General features: G+C 38.4%; 1 pseudogene; it reads right to left on the bottom strand.

Moving 5' to 3' along the window:
- Positions 1-1682: 1682 nt before the first annotated feature.
- On the bottom strand, positions 1683-13037 carry LOC124965370 (stathmin-like; annotated as a pseudogene).
- Between the last annotated feature and the right edge of the window lie 3665 nt (positions 13038-16702).

The raw sequence follows: 16702 nt of genomic DNA, 5'->3' as shown, positions 1-16702 counted from the left end.
CAAGGACCCAGTGGCTTAGATGTTCCATCATTTGTATTGTACCATTGAGAAAACCATAGGAAGCAGTCAAAATTTATAAATTCATTTTCCTGTCTCAAGCTGTTAAATAATAAAACAGAAACAGGACAGTGCAACTAAACCTGCAAAAGGGAAGGACTCTTTTCATAAGAAATGAGCTGAGTTTAGAGAATGTACAGTCGCCAGACAAGCAAAACATGGGACTGTAGCCACAGGCAGTGCATGGTTTGCATTGGCCCTGCTGAGACTTTTGATTGAGAGACACTATTTGAGGAAAAATGGCTAGAGATGCAGTAAGGGAAAAAAAGAGATTTGAGGCCAAGTAATAAATGGGATTTGAATGCCAAAATAAATATATGTGGTAAATTTTATGTTGTAGGAATTCAGGGATTTTGAGCAGGGAAATCATATAATCATATTCATATTTTAGAACATTTACTCTGAGTACACAGGGGAGGATAAATTAGAAGGGGTCAAAAGTATTGTTGGGGAACGCTGGATGCAAGCACACTACTCAGGCTACTATGATTGTTAGAACAACAGTCTTGATGGAATCCTTAGTTCCAAATGCCCAAAAATATTTGTATTAACCCTCCTTTTACTTTTAAAGGCAAGAGATTATGATAATCATTTCCTTACACTGTTTTCTTCTTTTTCTCCAGTTTTTTCTTGTGTTCTGCAGGAGTGATATCATCAGAAAACCAATTTGTTATCTTACCTCAGATCTGCTTTCCTTCACTTCAAATTCCTATACCTAGACTCATTTATTCATTGATTTTAAAAAAAAATGTTGAATGGATGTGTACTATCCAGAAGAACCATAAATTTATTACTTCCTTTTTCTCTACTTTAAGATGGTCTGCTATTGTGGGGTGGGGGGCATTGCTTTGCTGAGATCTTGAGATGAGGTAATCCCCCCCCTGCAGGTATCATGAGAAAGATCCACATGCCCAGCTAGAGTAGATCCTAAAAGGATCGTGGATTATTTCTTTCTCTCTCTCTCTCTCTCACTATGGTATTATTAACCATTCAAGTATAGTAGCATCTGGTAAGATCAGGACAGAACTAGGATTGAAAGTGAACAGACTCAGCATCTAACAATTTGAAAGAAGCCACTACGTACTCTTTTCACAGACATGTTTTCACAGAGCCAATACAGTACTAGCCATTAACCCAGCACACCAAGTGCTCTGAGTAGGAAAAATGCAACAATAAAAATAGTTACATTAAGCCAGGTGTGCAATGGCCCTTTCCTGTAATCCCAGCAGCTTGGGAGACTGAGGAAGGAGGATTGCAAGTTCAAAGCCAGCCTCAGCAATAGTGAGATGCTAAACAACTCAGTGAGATCCTGTCTCTAAATAAAATACAAAAAATAGGGCTGAGGATGTGGCTCAGTGGTTGAGTACCCGAGTTCAACCCCAGTACCCATCCCCGCAAAAAAAAAAAAAAAAAAAAAAACCAGCTACATTAAAAATGCCAACACTTTCGAAGAAGATTAAAACACCTTCAGTTTCCCCCTAAAACATCTTACAGTCTGGATCTACCTATACAGCCCTACATCAGCTTCTAAAATATTTGTCAGGATGGAAAAAATAAAATGACACTGGCCAATAGTCTTTGGATACTTAGGAAGGGAAGGGGAGAAAGTCAGTTCTCTGAACAAATTAGTCAACTTCAGTCTCATCAGCAGAATCTTTGGATGCTTCGTCCTTCCGCACTTCTTCAGTGTGCTTGTCCTTCCCTTGCAAATGCTCCAGTTAGGCAGCCATTTCTGCCTCTCGGTTCTCTTTGTTGCTTCCATTTTGTGGGTCAGTTTCTCTTCCGCCACTTTACTGAAGCTGTTGTTTTCCTCTGTTGCCTTCTGAAGCACTTCTTTCTCATGCTCTCACTTCTCAGCAAGCTGCTTCAAGACCTTGACTTCATGGGACTTGTATCTTTCTTCTGCAGCTTCTAATTTCTTCTGAATTTCTTCCAGGGAAAGATTCTTCATTTTGGTGGGGAAAGGAGGAAATCTGGGATGGATTCTTTTGACCAAGGGCTGAGAATCAGCTCAAAAGCCTGGCCTTAGGCACACTTCTCCAGTTCTTTTAAATGAATATCAGAAGACGAGAAGAGAAGATGAGAGACTGGCTTTGATAAATACAAAGATATCTGACAAGGCTCCAGGAGGTGAGAGGAAATATGACTTTTGCCACTAAGAGCAGACTAGAAAGTTGACCAAGAGGTCACCTTGGGCATGCCCAAGCTTAAATGAAGTAACTTAGAGCTTGCAAAACAGATACTCTTTCCACAGTGAAAGTTATCTCAAGTTATCCTCAAGTCTTTTGGAAACTCTTCTTTCAAATTTTCAGCTGTACCATTGAAGGAAAGATAAAAGAAATATTCTTATTTCCACCCTCTGACTGAAGAGGAGTGCCCCCTTAAGGCCAATGAGGTGAAACAGTAAATTTTAAAAGTGACTCTTGTAGAACAAAAATGAAAACTTACTAGTACTGTATTATTCATTTGAAATTTGACAAGAGAGAAGGTTTTAAGTGTTTTTACTATATGCATGCACACACACATGTGATGGTAACTATAGGAGGAGTTGGAGTGTTAATTTGATTATGATAATAATTATGCAGTGTACATGTATATCAAATTATAAATTGTATATTTTGAATATATTCCAATTTAACTAGTTATTATAATGCTTAAAATGAAAATGAAAATAAACCAAAAACAAAATTTAACTGTACTCCAAGATTCAAAAAATTAGAAGTCATCTTTTTCATATTTATAATAAGAAAAAGTTTAACGAACTGAAAACCAAGGAGTTTTTTGAACCCATCAGAGAACTCAGGGCAAATTGCTACCCAGCAATCTGGAAAGACAGGTAAAAATGGAAAGGCATGGCCAAGGGTCGCTTACCTAGATCAGAAGTCACTGGTATAACTGACAGAAGTTACTAACTGTTTGTCTGACAACGTTCTGGAGGCCAAGCAACAGTGAGAAACTCCTAAGGTCATACTCTTCAGAGAAGGTCCACAGGTTAGGGATTATCTTTTCAGGAACCCCATCCCTCTATCTTGGTGGTGCAGATCCATGCAAGATCCCTGGTGGTTTAGGCAGGGAGAGAAGAGCAGTCACAGTGAAATAAGCAGAGTTCCTCCTAACAACAGCTTCCTCTTCAGGGAAGGACTTCACCAGAGCCTTATATAAGGGGGGAAACTTCTTTTCATCCCACACCCTCCGATCCTTGCTGTCTCACCTAAGGGGACAAGGAGCTATACTGCTGAAGAAACCCTTCCAAATGTCACAGCCCACAGATGAAATCCCACAGAAAGACTAAGATTTAATCAAACATGATGGATGGCTCCCCTCCCCATACCTGACCACAACACCAGCAGAGGCTCCATATAGCAGACATTTGCAAGTAAACAACAACCAGGCGCATGCTGTTGCAAAGAAAAGGAACGTTAAGAGAATCAAAATCCAGGAAAAAGAAAAAAAAAAACAAAGATGCTAGAGCAATGTGAAGCCTTTGACACTCACAACTAGAATAAGCATTAAAAGTAGCCCAATTCCTAGACAGATGAGCATAAATCCTCACACTAAAAGATGTTCAGTTCCTACTAAACCCCAATGTGGTGGAGATGGGGCTTTGGCTGGTATTTATGAGCCTTTATGAGAAGAGACACAAGTGAGTCGATGCCCCTCTCCACCATGAGAGGATAGACCAAGAAGGCATCTGTCTACAAACCACGAAGAGGGTCCTTGTCAGGAACCGGATCTGCTGGTACCTTGATCTTGGACTTCCCAGCCTTCAGAAATGTGAATAAATTTCTGCTGTTTAAACTGCCCAGTCTATGGTTTTTTCCTTATAGCAGTATAAATAAATTTAATTCCTACTACCCAATAAACCATGTCTGGCTTTCAACAAAATATTATCAAGCACGCAAAACAGCAAGGAAAAAAAAAAAATATGAGAGGGGAAAGCAAGCTCAGAACAGACTCAGCAGATATGACACCGATGTTCAAACTATCAGACACATAGATGTCCAAACTATCAATAAAGTAACTATGATTGAACATCAAGGACTCTAATGAATAAAGAAGACAACATAAATGAACAGATGCATACTGTAAACATTGTGCATAACTAGATAGAGAAACTCCAAGAAATAATAAAAATTAATGCCAGAAATAAAACATGCTATAGCCGAAATGGAAAAACCTATGCTGGTCTCATAAGTAAGCTGGACACTGTTGAGGAATAAGCCTCTGAGCTTGAAGAGAGGTGGAAAGAATCTAACCAAATGAAATGCAAAGAAAAAAATAAAATTTAAAAATTTGAAAAGTCTATGAAAGATGGGACAATTTTAAAAGGTATAATAAAAGCATAATTGGAATACCTAAATAAGAGGAAAGAGAAAAGAAGGCAGAAGAGATTTTTGTATTAATAATGATTTGAAACATCCTAAAATTCACAACAGAAACCAAACCAAGATATATTTAGCTTAGATATAAGCATATAGAAATCACAGGTTAATCAATCAGTTAAAACATACTATAGATAAGCATATATATAAAAAAATTCTGAAAAGCAAGGACAAAGAGAAATCTTTCAAGAAATCAGAGAGAGAAAAAATGACCTTATTCATAAAGAAACAAGAATAAGACCTCTTGTGAGAAACCACATGAGCAGGAAGAAGGAAACATTTGAAGCTTTGAAAGAAGAAAAATCCAAGCCTATAATTATACGTCCAGCAAAATTATCCTTAAAAATCAAGGAGAAGTAAAAACTGTCTCAGAAACAAAGATTAAAAAAAAAAAAATCAAGGGAAGTATTGCCAATTAACTCTCCCTTTAGGAAAAGTTAAAAGAATCCAGGCATGGTGGTTCACGCTTGCAATCCCAGTGACTCTGGAGGCTGAGGCAAGAGGATCGCAAGTTCAAAGCTAACCTCAGCAACTTAGAGACGTCCTAAGCAAGTTAGCAAGACCTTGTCTCAAAATATAAAATAAAAGTGGTGGGGAATGTGGCTCTGTAGTTAAACACCCCTGGGTTCAATTTCCCATGCTCTGCCCCCAGAAAAGTGTTAAAAGTTCCTCAAAGAAGAGGGGGAAAAGGATAGGTCAGAAACTTGGATCTTAACAAAGAAAGGAGGAACACTGGAGAAGGAAAGTAATTTTATACTTTTCTTATTCTTAATTGATTAAAAGAGAACTCTATAAGATTATTAGTAATGATACATTGGATCATCACAAAAATGGATAAATGAAATCATGAAATGAATGACAACCACATTCTATTGTTGAGAGGGTAGAAAGGGGAATACTTTGTTATAAGGTAAATGAAAAGAGATCAAGCATTATTGGAAAGTGGACTTAGATCAGTTAAAAATATCATAACTTGGAGTAGTCCTATGAAATTATTTACCTTGTTGATTCTAATCATACCATCTAGTCTTTTGCCCTTTGTAATTAAAAGTGCCCATTAGTAATTAAAAGTGCTCAGTTAGTAGAGTGCTCGCCTTGGAAGCACAGGGCCCTGTGTTCAATTCCCAGCACTACAAAAAAAAAAGTGCCCACCCCACGTGCATATAGGGTCATCAGCTCTCGGTGTCATATAGAGTTTTACTTCCCATAGGAAGGGATTGACGTACATCTCCCAGATCCCCTAATTCACATCCCTTGAGATGTTCTCTCCTTGCCTTGTTCCTTGGAAAGCAGTTTATGCTGTGCCTTTGGGGTACTAAACCAAGCTATCATGAATTCATCTTATTTACTCTTATTCCAGCTTTATCTCACTGATTTGATTACTTTTCCCATTTGTTTTTATCAGGCTGTACTCTATAGATCTTTGTAAGCTGCCTCAAAATCTCTAAAATAAGACAAAATGACACAAATAAAAGACTCAGTATAGTTCCCAGTGTACTCCTGAGGAATATCAGTAGAACAAATTATAGCTATCACTTAGAGTGAACCAGATGACATTTATCCTTTTAATCACTGATGAAGTTATTTATTTTTATAGTTGCCTCATTGTGTTTGAATCCCACTAAGGGAGTCATAATGTCACTATGGCTTCTCCATCCTTTGATATAATAGTCTTATGTCACATAGTCATTACAGTACTTTGTCTTTCTTTTAAAAGTATTAATTAATTGCCAGCCAAACAGCGATTGTTATTGTGATGTGGTTTACATTCATCATTTCAGAGAAACATATAATCTCAAAATTGAAATCTATTTCAAAGGATCATTTGTTCTGGTCCTTGCCATCAACTGATGATTACTTGCTTAGACCCCAATTACAGAAACCATGCAGCTTCTTTTAGGCTTTTTGAATGATCTTTATGCTTTCTTCTTCCAAAACACTCAAACTGAATGCTGAATATTTTAATTTACAAAAAGAAATCTTTCCTTATCCACCGTAAACATTTTAGTATTCCTGGAAAACATTAATACCATGATCTGGGGACCTTTTCTGTTTCTGAGAAACAGTTATTAGATCTCTTTCTTAGTTGAGGGCAAAGAGGAATAATGTACCTCACATTTTAATGAGCTATAAAAATTGATCTCTCTCAGCTCCCCAGGTTACTAAGAGGCAGCCTAAAAAGGTTCTGACACCTAAATGCTTTTTACTCATGAGCGCCAAAGAAGTCATGAAGCATACCATCCAGTTGGGAGAGGTATGCTTTTACTAATATCTCATTGCTAGGATTGGGTTTTAATACAAATTATAGAAAACACAGAAAAGCAGAGGTTCAAATGAAATTGAAATGTGTTACCTTCTCATAAATACTAGTAGTCTAATATTACTATGTGCATCTCGTAGTAATTAAGATCACAGGCTCCTTTCTCCTCCTCCTGTTCCAGCCATAGCATCTGCATTCTGAATAGCAGCAAGCAAGAAAGGGAAGAAAAGGGGACATTTTCATTTTTTTTTCTTTCTTTTTTTTTAAAAAAAGAACATACTGTCTGAATCTTTTACACACCAGTTGCACTATTTTCTTTTGACAAAAAAAAAAAAAAAAAAGCAAATGTTCTTCTTAGCAAGAATGGTGATTGGGAAATGGACTGCTGAAGAATTAGCAACATGAGGAAAATATAAGGGTGAAAAGATAGGTTCAGTTCAAGATATCAAGGGCCATTATTGTCAAACTGAATATTTGGTAGCCATTGATTAACATTCTAGAAATGCAAACTACTGTTCTTACCATTTTCTGCAGTTAAAATTGATCTATTTCACCATTTTTCCATTACTTCAGGAAACTTATATCAATGTTAAATCTTATAGACAGTGGAGATTTGACTTTGTTAATATCCTTAAATATGGCACTTTGAACCATGTTACTTTCTAAAAGGAAGTCACAGTGGAAACGGGCATCACAACCCTGTTTTATGCTACCTAGTTGAAATTGTTTTCCTCAGTGGTACAGATGTCCACAAGAACCGACTTTAAGGTAGAGCAATGGACACTCCCTGTGTTAGTCAGTTTTGCATTGCTTAACGAAAACCCAAGGCAATCAATTTATAAAGAGAAAAGGTTTATTTGGACTCACAATTTGGGAAATTTCGGTCCATCAACAGTTGGCCTTTATTTCAGGGCCCATGACAAGGCAGCACGTCTTGGTGGGAAGCACGTGGGGAGCATATTGCTTGCCGCATGGTCAAAAGGCAAAACAGAACAGAGAAGAGAATAGGGTCCCAGGTTTCCCATCAAGGGATTCCCCAATGCCTAAAATTCTCCCACTATGTCCCACCTCTTAAGTGTTCAGCTCCTTCCAAATAACAACCCAGGCTGGGATCAGCCAGGTAACACATGGACCCTTGGGGGAAATTCCAGACCCAAACTATAGCACCCCCACTCAGTCTCAAGAGCCTTCAGCTTACCAGCTAAAGGAGGAACTTTTACTTTGCTTTGGCTGTTGATAGGGGAAGGGGACAAAATGGGAGAAAAAAGACCAACAGCTGCCTTCCTGTCACCCAGAGCATCAGCTTGTGAAAGTAGACATCTGAGAACAGACCAAACTGCTACACTGCAATCAGGGGCCCTAACGACTGTTATTAAGAAGCAGCAGGGAAAGGGGTTTTATCTTGTTATGGGAATATTTGGAGCTGGGGCTTTGGTTGCAGCTCTCTTACTTGGATGAATTCAGAGTGGAAAAGTAAAAGCAAAACATTCATGTCTCTGCTATTTATGCTGCCAGTCATCTTTCTGCTCCCTGTAATTACACAAGACATGAATAATGAGAGCTTTACTTTCTAACTCATTTCACAATGAAGACATTTGATCTTATTTTATCCTGGCCTATGGAAATTGTACAAGGTCACATGACCTACACAACACTTTTACTACAACATTCTGGAGAGGAAGTGATGCTGTTCCAGGAGATTTGTGTGTAAAGATCTGAGATATAGAAACACATCCACTATGGAAAATGGAAGGTCACTGAAATAAGCCTCATGTAAAAGAGGTCCATAAATTAAGCAATTGGATTTTTTAATTGCATTTTTTATGTAAGGCACAAATTCTTAAAGTCAATTAATTGCTGATCCTGGCTTTTAAAATTCATCAGAATTCATGGAAACACATGCACACACACACACACACACACACACACACATGCACACACACACACATTCGTTTTGAATTAGAGTTTTTCAAAAAAAGAGAGACTAATTATGGGAATTGGCTCATGATGCAATTATTGAGTCTAAGTCCCATGTTCTGATTTGAGTAAACCAGGGGCAGGGGAAGGAGGTGTCACAGGTAAAAGTCCCAGATCAAATACACATGGCTTGAGAATCAGGTATGCTGATGTCTGAGAGGAGAAAGAAAAAAAAAAAAAGATGTTCCTGTTCAAACAGAAAGTTTGACATTTGTCTGCCTTTTTTCTATTTAGCATTCAGTAGATAGGATAATGATCACCCATATTGGTGAGGGCAACTCTTCTTTACATTGTCTATTGATTCAAACACTATTATCTCCCAAATATATTCTCATGGACACATCCAGAAATGCTTTGCCAGCTATCTGGGCACCCCTTAGCCTACTCAAGTTAATCCATAAAATTAACCATTACACATTTCAAATCATGGTCCTGAATGAGAAGGCAAAGTTTCTAGCAGGAGAGTGTAACCCAGATTGTGCTCATGTAGCCTAGGTTTCACCAGCCTCATCATCCTGAGGGTGTGAGAGGGAGGTCGTTTTTAGGAAGATGCTGAGCTGGTACTCACTTTACCACAGGACCGCGCTGACAATCTCCAGGTTCCTCATTTGTTTTGGGACCCTGGGATGTCTCATAGGTGCTCATGCAGTGGAGAGTTCCCCCACTGTTCCCCAAATCATGTGCCAGTTCCCTGTCAAGTCTACTATAAAGGTGCTCATTGTCTGGTGTAGGCCCCCAACTTTGCTTAGCGGTCACCTCTATTGACCCAAAGATTCCAAAATCCCAGGGTCTCATTGCTTTTCTTTCACTCATCATTACCCTAGATCCACACTTCACCCTACATAAAGTTAGAGAGTTTGGGCCTCTCGTCAACTCCAATTGCATTGTTGTCTACTAGAATATGAAGCAGTATGAGTTTATGCCAAAGTATCTTTGGTGGGAAGAGTCCCTGAAGCTTGTTTTGTTTTTCTTTTATAGCATCTCCCTCCCTGAGGTTAAGCCTGGTTATAGGTGCAGTTGGGAAACAGAAATCACAGAGCTCTCTGATAACCCAGATTTTCCATTTCTGATTCCAGTCAATGAGCAGTAACTGTTATTACATCCAATGGGCATATACTCACTGGAAAGAGCTGAAAGACTTGACGTAGGTTCAGTTAAGAAGATAAGCTTACTGGATGGGGATGGTGGCACATACCTGTAGTCCCATTAACTCAGGAGGCTGAGGCAGGAGGATCACAAGTTTGAGTCCAGCCTCAGCAACTTAGCAAGGCCCTAAGCAACTTAGGGAGATACTGTTTCAAAATAAAATAAAAAGGGCTGGTGTGTAGCGTAATGGTTAAGCAATCCTGGGTTCAATTCCTGGTACAAAAGAAGAAAGAAAGAAAGTAAGATTAGGTACTAGTTAGGGTTATCCAGAGAAGCAGAACAATTTTTTTATAACCCAGGGTTTTATAACCCCAATCATTCTGTGTTAGTCAGGTTTTTGTTGCTAAGATCAAATAACCTCACAAGAACAACTTACAGGAAGAAAAGTTTAATTGGGGATCATGGTTTTAGAGGTTCAGTCCATCATCAGCTGACTCCATTGCTCTGGGCCTGAAGTAAGGCAAAACATCATGGTGGAAGGGCATGATGGAGAAAAAGCTATTCTGCTCATGGCAATCAGAAAGCAGAGAGAACCAGAGACAAATATAATCCCCAAGGGCATGCCCCCAGTGACTTACTTTCTCCAGCCATGCCCCAACAACCTACAGTTGCCATCCAATAATTCCTCCACTATTGAGGTTACAGCTTTTATAACCTAATCATTTCAACTGTGAACATTCCTGTTTGCCACATGAGATTTTGGGGAGAATATCTCACATCCAAATCACAACAAGTTCTTAGTTCAAGTCTAAGAATCAGGAGAATCAGTGGTGTAAATTCCTATCCAAGTGCAGGAGATAAGCAATGTTTGAGGTTGAAAATAGATGGGCAGGAAGGAAATCGCTCCTTTACTTCACCTTTTATTCTATTTAGGCCTTCAACATGTTGGATTACATCTACCATACAGGTAAGTCATCTTTTTCGCTCAGTCTGTGGCTCAAATATCAAGTTCATCCACAAACACTGTCGCAGACACATTCAGAAGAAAATGTTTACCAGATGTCGGACACATCACCACAAGTGCACTATTTATCAATATGGCAGCCACATGCATCTCCTTAAACTGTGCTTCGTCTCCAAATGAAGACAACAGCAAGGTCTTAATTCTTCCTAACACGACATGACTGCTTTGTGTACATCAGAAAATATGTAAATCCCCTTTCCAGAAGAGGAATTAAGTCCCTGAGAGGTGTTTACTCTTCCTTTTTTTTCTATTTGTTCTTTTTAGATATGCATGACAGTAGATTTTGAACCAACCACATCAACTCTTTGGGCCTCAGTTTTCTTTTCTATGAAATGAACTATTAGTTTAGATATTCAACAAGTACCCTACCAGCCTGGCAATTCCTTGATCAATTTCCCAGTGATATTTTGGTTTTCTCACATTTACTTGCAAATCCTAAATTACATTCACTGTTCTTCATATGTTATTTTTTTTAGCTTTTAATTTTTTACAGACTGCATTTTGATTCATTGTACACAAATGGGCTACATCATTTCGTTTCTATGGTTGTATACAATGCAGATTCATACCATTCATGGATTCATACATGTGCATAGGGTAATGATGTCTGTCTCATTCCACCATTTTTCATACCCCCCTCCCTCTCATTTCCTTCTACATATTCTAAAGTTCCCCCATTATTCTCTCATTCCCCACCCCCCACTCACATTATATATCATTCTCCACTTATCAGGGAAAACATTCAGCCTTTGGTTTTTTGGGCTTGGCTTATTTCACTTAGCATGATATTCTCCAGTTCCATCCATTTATTTGCAAATGCCATATTATTCTTCTTCTTTATGGCTGAATAGTATTCCACTGTGTATATATACCAGAGTTTCTTTATCCATTCATCTGTTGAAGGGTATCTAGGTTGGTTCCACAATATAGCCATTGTGAACTGAGCTGCTATAAACATTGATGTGGCTGTGTTACTGTAATTTGCTGATTTCAGGTACTTTGGGTATAAAACGAGGAGTGGGATAACTGGGTCAAAAGGTGGGTCCATTCCAAGTTTTCTGAGGATTCTCCATACTGCTTTCCAGAGTGGCTGTACCAATTTGCAACTCCACCAGCAATGTAAATGTGTGCCTTTTTCCCCACATCCACGCCAACATCTATTATTGTTTACTCTTCTTGATATCCTGTAACTTAAATATTGTGATGTAAAATTGATAATACTTAAATATTATTTTATAAAGTCAATATATTTTATGTTACATGATAAAGAAATGAGATAGGAAAGAAAATGCAGATATATGCTCTGTATCTATAAAGACATAGATCTCTCTATATATTTGTATATATACATATAAACATACACATATTCATAATAAAATGTGGAAGAAAACTCATGATGATTAAAATCTTTTTTTCTATAACAGGCTGTACGGTCAATAGCTAGTTTTTACAACCACCTTCTTTCAACCACTTATTCTTTGCTTTCAGCAAGAAACTTAGCGAGTTGTAGTTCTTTACCTGGTGATATCCAAACCTTTATTCTTGAAGGATGTTGGCCATTAATAGTGCTGCTTATGTTAGATCTTTGTGCTTCCCATTGACCTTAATCACAGTGCATAATAATTCTAAGAGAAACTTTTCTGTGTTCTAAACCTACTATTCATTACCTCCAGGGTTGTCCCATTTTCCTTTAGAATTCAGAATCAATCACCCTAGCCAACACAGTAACTGCCTGTTTTGTTTGTTGATTCGGAAACATGAGAAATCTACAGTGGTCAGATGGGAGTTTAGTAGCATATTCGTTGTATCTTCTGGTGGAAGGATTCTTACCTATGAAATTAAGATCTCTGGGCCAGCAGAGCATAAAGTCATAGAAACCCAACATTTTTTACTCAGGGTAATCATGACATATTCTGCTCTATTTCCACCCCTTTATTCATTAACTTACAAATCTTGGCTACCTAACGAAGCCAATATATTAGATGCTGGTTCAAAGCATATAGTGAATATTGATTCAGAACACAGCCTTCTGAAGACTCTTCCCCAGACCAGCACATACCTGCAAGTTATTGCTTACTAACTGGCAGTATAATTGAGTCTTCAAAAGGTCATTACATGTTCTGTCAAGCCTTGTGCTCCAGGACGGTGGGAGTACGGTATGACCGGTGAATTCCATGAGCCCACTGTCACACTTCTTTTGTTGTGAGGTGAGTTCCATAATCAGAAGCAATGCTATGTGGAATACCCTCATGGTGGATCAGGTACTCTTTAATATTTTGTACAGAAACATGACATGAAGAAATGACAAATATATACCCAGAATAAGTGTTTATTCCAGTAAGGACAAGATGCTGCTCCTTCTATGATGGTAGAAGTCCAGTGAAACTATCCTGGCACCAGGCAGCTGACTGATCACCTTGGGGAATGGTGCCATACCAGCCAATCAGTGTGGATCTCTACTGCTGGCAGATTGGCCAGCAATGGCCACAGTTCATATTGCTAAGCCAGCTTGTGTATCATCTCTACCTTAGCCGTGGCCAGTTGGTTCATGAACCCATTGGGTGGTAACAGAGCTACTAAAGAAAGGAGCTGTTATGAAAAATGTCCCCTCGCCTAAAACTCACATTTTGAGAGCATTATCCTCAATGCAGGAAGGTTCAGAGGTGGGACTTTAGGCAATGATGAGAGCTATAACCCCATTAGTGAATTAATTCACTTGATCTGTTAATCATTTAAATGGACTACTGAGCAGTAATGGTAGGGAGGTGTTTTGTGGCTGGAGGAAGTAAGTCACTGGGTGAGTTCCCCTGGGGGTTATGTCTTGACTCTCACTCACTTCCTCCCATTCATCCTCCACTTTTTCCTGGCTTCCTGACAGCCTGACTACTTTCCTTCATGTCCTTCTTCCATTAGGTTCCATCTCATCTGAGACCCAGAGCAATGGAGTCAGCTGACCATAGACTTAACCTCTGAAAGTGTGAGTCAAATAAACTTTTCCTCTTCTAAGCTGTCCTTGTTAGGTTATTGGTCACAGCAATGAAAAGCTGACTAATATAGAAGCTGACTGGTATCCACAGAATGAGTCATTCCATTAACCACTAAAATCCTGCTCTGTTGAGTTTATCCTTTGATGAGTTTTCACATAGGACACCAATGACTTCGAGATTTTTGTCCATTCAGAAAGTTGTATTCACATATCTCTTCCTCAGAGTTCTGTTTTACTATTTTTCCACTCATTATCCATCAAAGTCACGGACTATTCAGCTAAACCATTGGTCATGGTCCATGAATCAGCATATAATCACATATCTAATCCTTTCTCCTTCCATATGAAATGAACAAACCTGGTACACCATTCAGATTTCTGCCCTCAGGAAGGAATTCTCTTTATCACTTTTTTCCAGGCATGTCCCAGGAAAAGACTACAGTTCTGCAGCTATTTTCATGTGTTGCCTGCATGCCAAGGGTAAACAAGACCTGACACTTCTCTCTCCATCCACAATTGTAGGGAATGTCCTGCCAGGGCAGGCCAGATGATAGAATATAGTGTAGCAGGAATAGACACCATGATCATTTTGTGGCTACTATTTCTTGTAACTTAGGTGTGACTTTAGGACTTGCTTAGATCTGTCTGCATACACCAGGCTACATGGTAACTTAGTGGCCCTTGATGGACCTTCAGTCTCCACTAAAGCCCGTCAGCAAGCCAAGTAATAAATAAAAAAGAAGTAAGAGAAATAGAAAATTAGAGTCAGAATACCACAGTAATAATTATTATGGTCAAGATCCACCAATAGGGCAACAACTTGAGAAGAAAGGATATTCACATAGTGGCAAACTGAGAAATAGAAAACTTGACAGACATAACCTTTCTCTAGTGATCAAGGTTAGCACCACCATTGATAATATATATTGATCTTATATGCCTTATAACGTGCTGAGACACAGAGTTACATCATTTCTGTGATGCTGTTGCCGAAAATGCATAACCTCCATCTGATCATTAGAACTCATCAGACAAACTTAAAATGAGGTACCTTGTATTAAAAAACTGGCCTATACTCTTCAAAGATATTAGGACTGACAAGCTATCAAAGATTGTAGAAAATTAAGTAGGCATGACAGCTAAATGCAATATTGGATTTTCTAGATTAGATACTGGAAAAGGAAAGAATGTTAGTGAAGAAACTGGTAAACTCAAATTAAGTCTGTAGTCTAGTTAGTAGCATTATACCAATGATCACTTCTTAAGTTTATACTTTTGCTATGATTACAAAAGACATTAACTTTAGGAAGAACGGATTGAATGGTTCACAGTAACTCTAGTATTTCGCAACATTTCTCTAAGATTAAAATTTATTTAAAATATTAAGTTTTTGATTTTTGAAAATTATTTTAGAAAATTGTGAGGGAGAAAATATGGAATTGACTAATAAACCTCAAAACTATCTTATTGGCCAGACATGGTGGCGCACACCTGTAATCACCGCAACTGGGGAGGCTGAGGCAGGGGGATCGAAAATAGAAGGCCAGCCTTAGCAACTTAGTGATGCGCTGCCTCAAAATAAAATTAAAAGACCTGGGGATGTAGCTCAGTGGTGAGGTACTTGCTGCTAAGCACATGTGATTCCTTGGATATGATTCCTATCACCAGAAAAAGAGAATTTTACCAAAATAAATATATAATAGCTATATTAAGTTTGTGCTGGAAACAACATTCTGCTTCATAATATGTAGATGTATATTTTATATTTGTGTAACTAAAGGGTTAGGTTCTGGAGCTTCCCTAACACCAAAGAAAGGTCTGACCCACTTCCTTTCAGTAAGTTCCTGTATTAGTTCATTTTTAAATCGCAGTAACAAAATACTTGAGGCAGTCTAACTTCACAAAGATAAGAGTTTTATTTAGCTCACAGTGTTGGAGACTGAAAGTCCAAAAAGCATGGTATGGGCTGTGGCCAGGAACCCAAAGCAGATGGAGGTACACATGTAGAAGGGAGGAATCACATCAACAAAAAGGAAGTCAGAACTCAAGGTTTTACAACAATTGTCCCAAGAGAACTAGCCAGGGTCCCACAGGAAATGCCTTCACCTTTTGAATGGCACACCACACTAATCCCTAACTCCCACTAGGACCCATCTCTTAAAGGTCTTTGTGATCTCCCCATACTGCCAACCTGGGCACTAAGCCCTCAACACATGGACCCTTAGGGGACAAACCTCATCCAAGCCATAGCCGTTCCAAATCTCTGTGTCTAGATTCAGCCACAGCAACATGTTGATAATATAATTTGGGACTTCCCTATATGCTAAGTGTATTGTATAAAAAAAAAAAAAAAGACTGCTTTCTGTGAGAGTAATTATAGAGCCCTATAATATCTTTGCAATGAAAATGAGATTTTTATGATAAATGCCAAATCTTTCATTTCAAAAACTTAAAAGGACATACATAACAAAATTTAACTAGCTAAATTTAGGGCAATAAAATAAGAGTCCAATCAAAGAATATTCTCTGGCTCTGAGCCCACCTCATTTCATTTGATTGTGAATAGAATACATTTCCCATTCACAATAATCACTTGCCTTCTAGCACTTGGTTATTCTGAGAAGGCAGTAAATGTCAATAACCATACTGGATCCATGACGGCACTCTTTTACATGAAGGATCTATTTATATTCTTTATTGACAGCTCTAGTTGGTCATGTGCTTGTGGACATTTGCTCATACAATCAGTCCAAATGTGTTTTTCTACCTTTGTTTGTGTTACACACAATTCATACCATTTACTTCTTTGCAATTACAGTTTTACTGGTTCCAATGTAATACTGGAGACCAAATCAAGAGATTCAGAATGCAGCACATACCGTTGATGCTAGATGACTATGAGGGTATGAATGTGTTTTGTTATTCCTAGT

The sequence above is a fragment of the Sciurus carolinensis genome, chromosome 15, assembly GCF_902686445.1.
Source record: "Sciurus carolinensis chromosome 15, mSciCar1.2, whole genome shotgun sequence".
Lineage (NCBI taxonomy): Eukaryota > Metazoa > Chordata > Mammalia > Rodentia > Sciuridae > Sciurus > Sciurus carolinensis.
The sequence above is the reverse complement of the archived record's forward strand: the minus strand, read 5'-3'. Positions and strand labels throughout refer to the sequence as shown.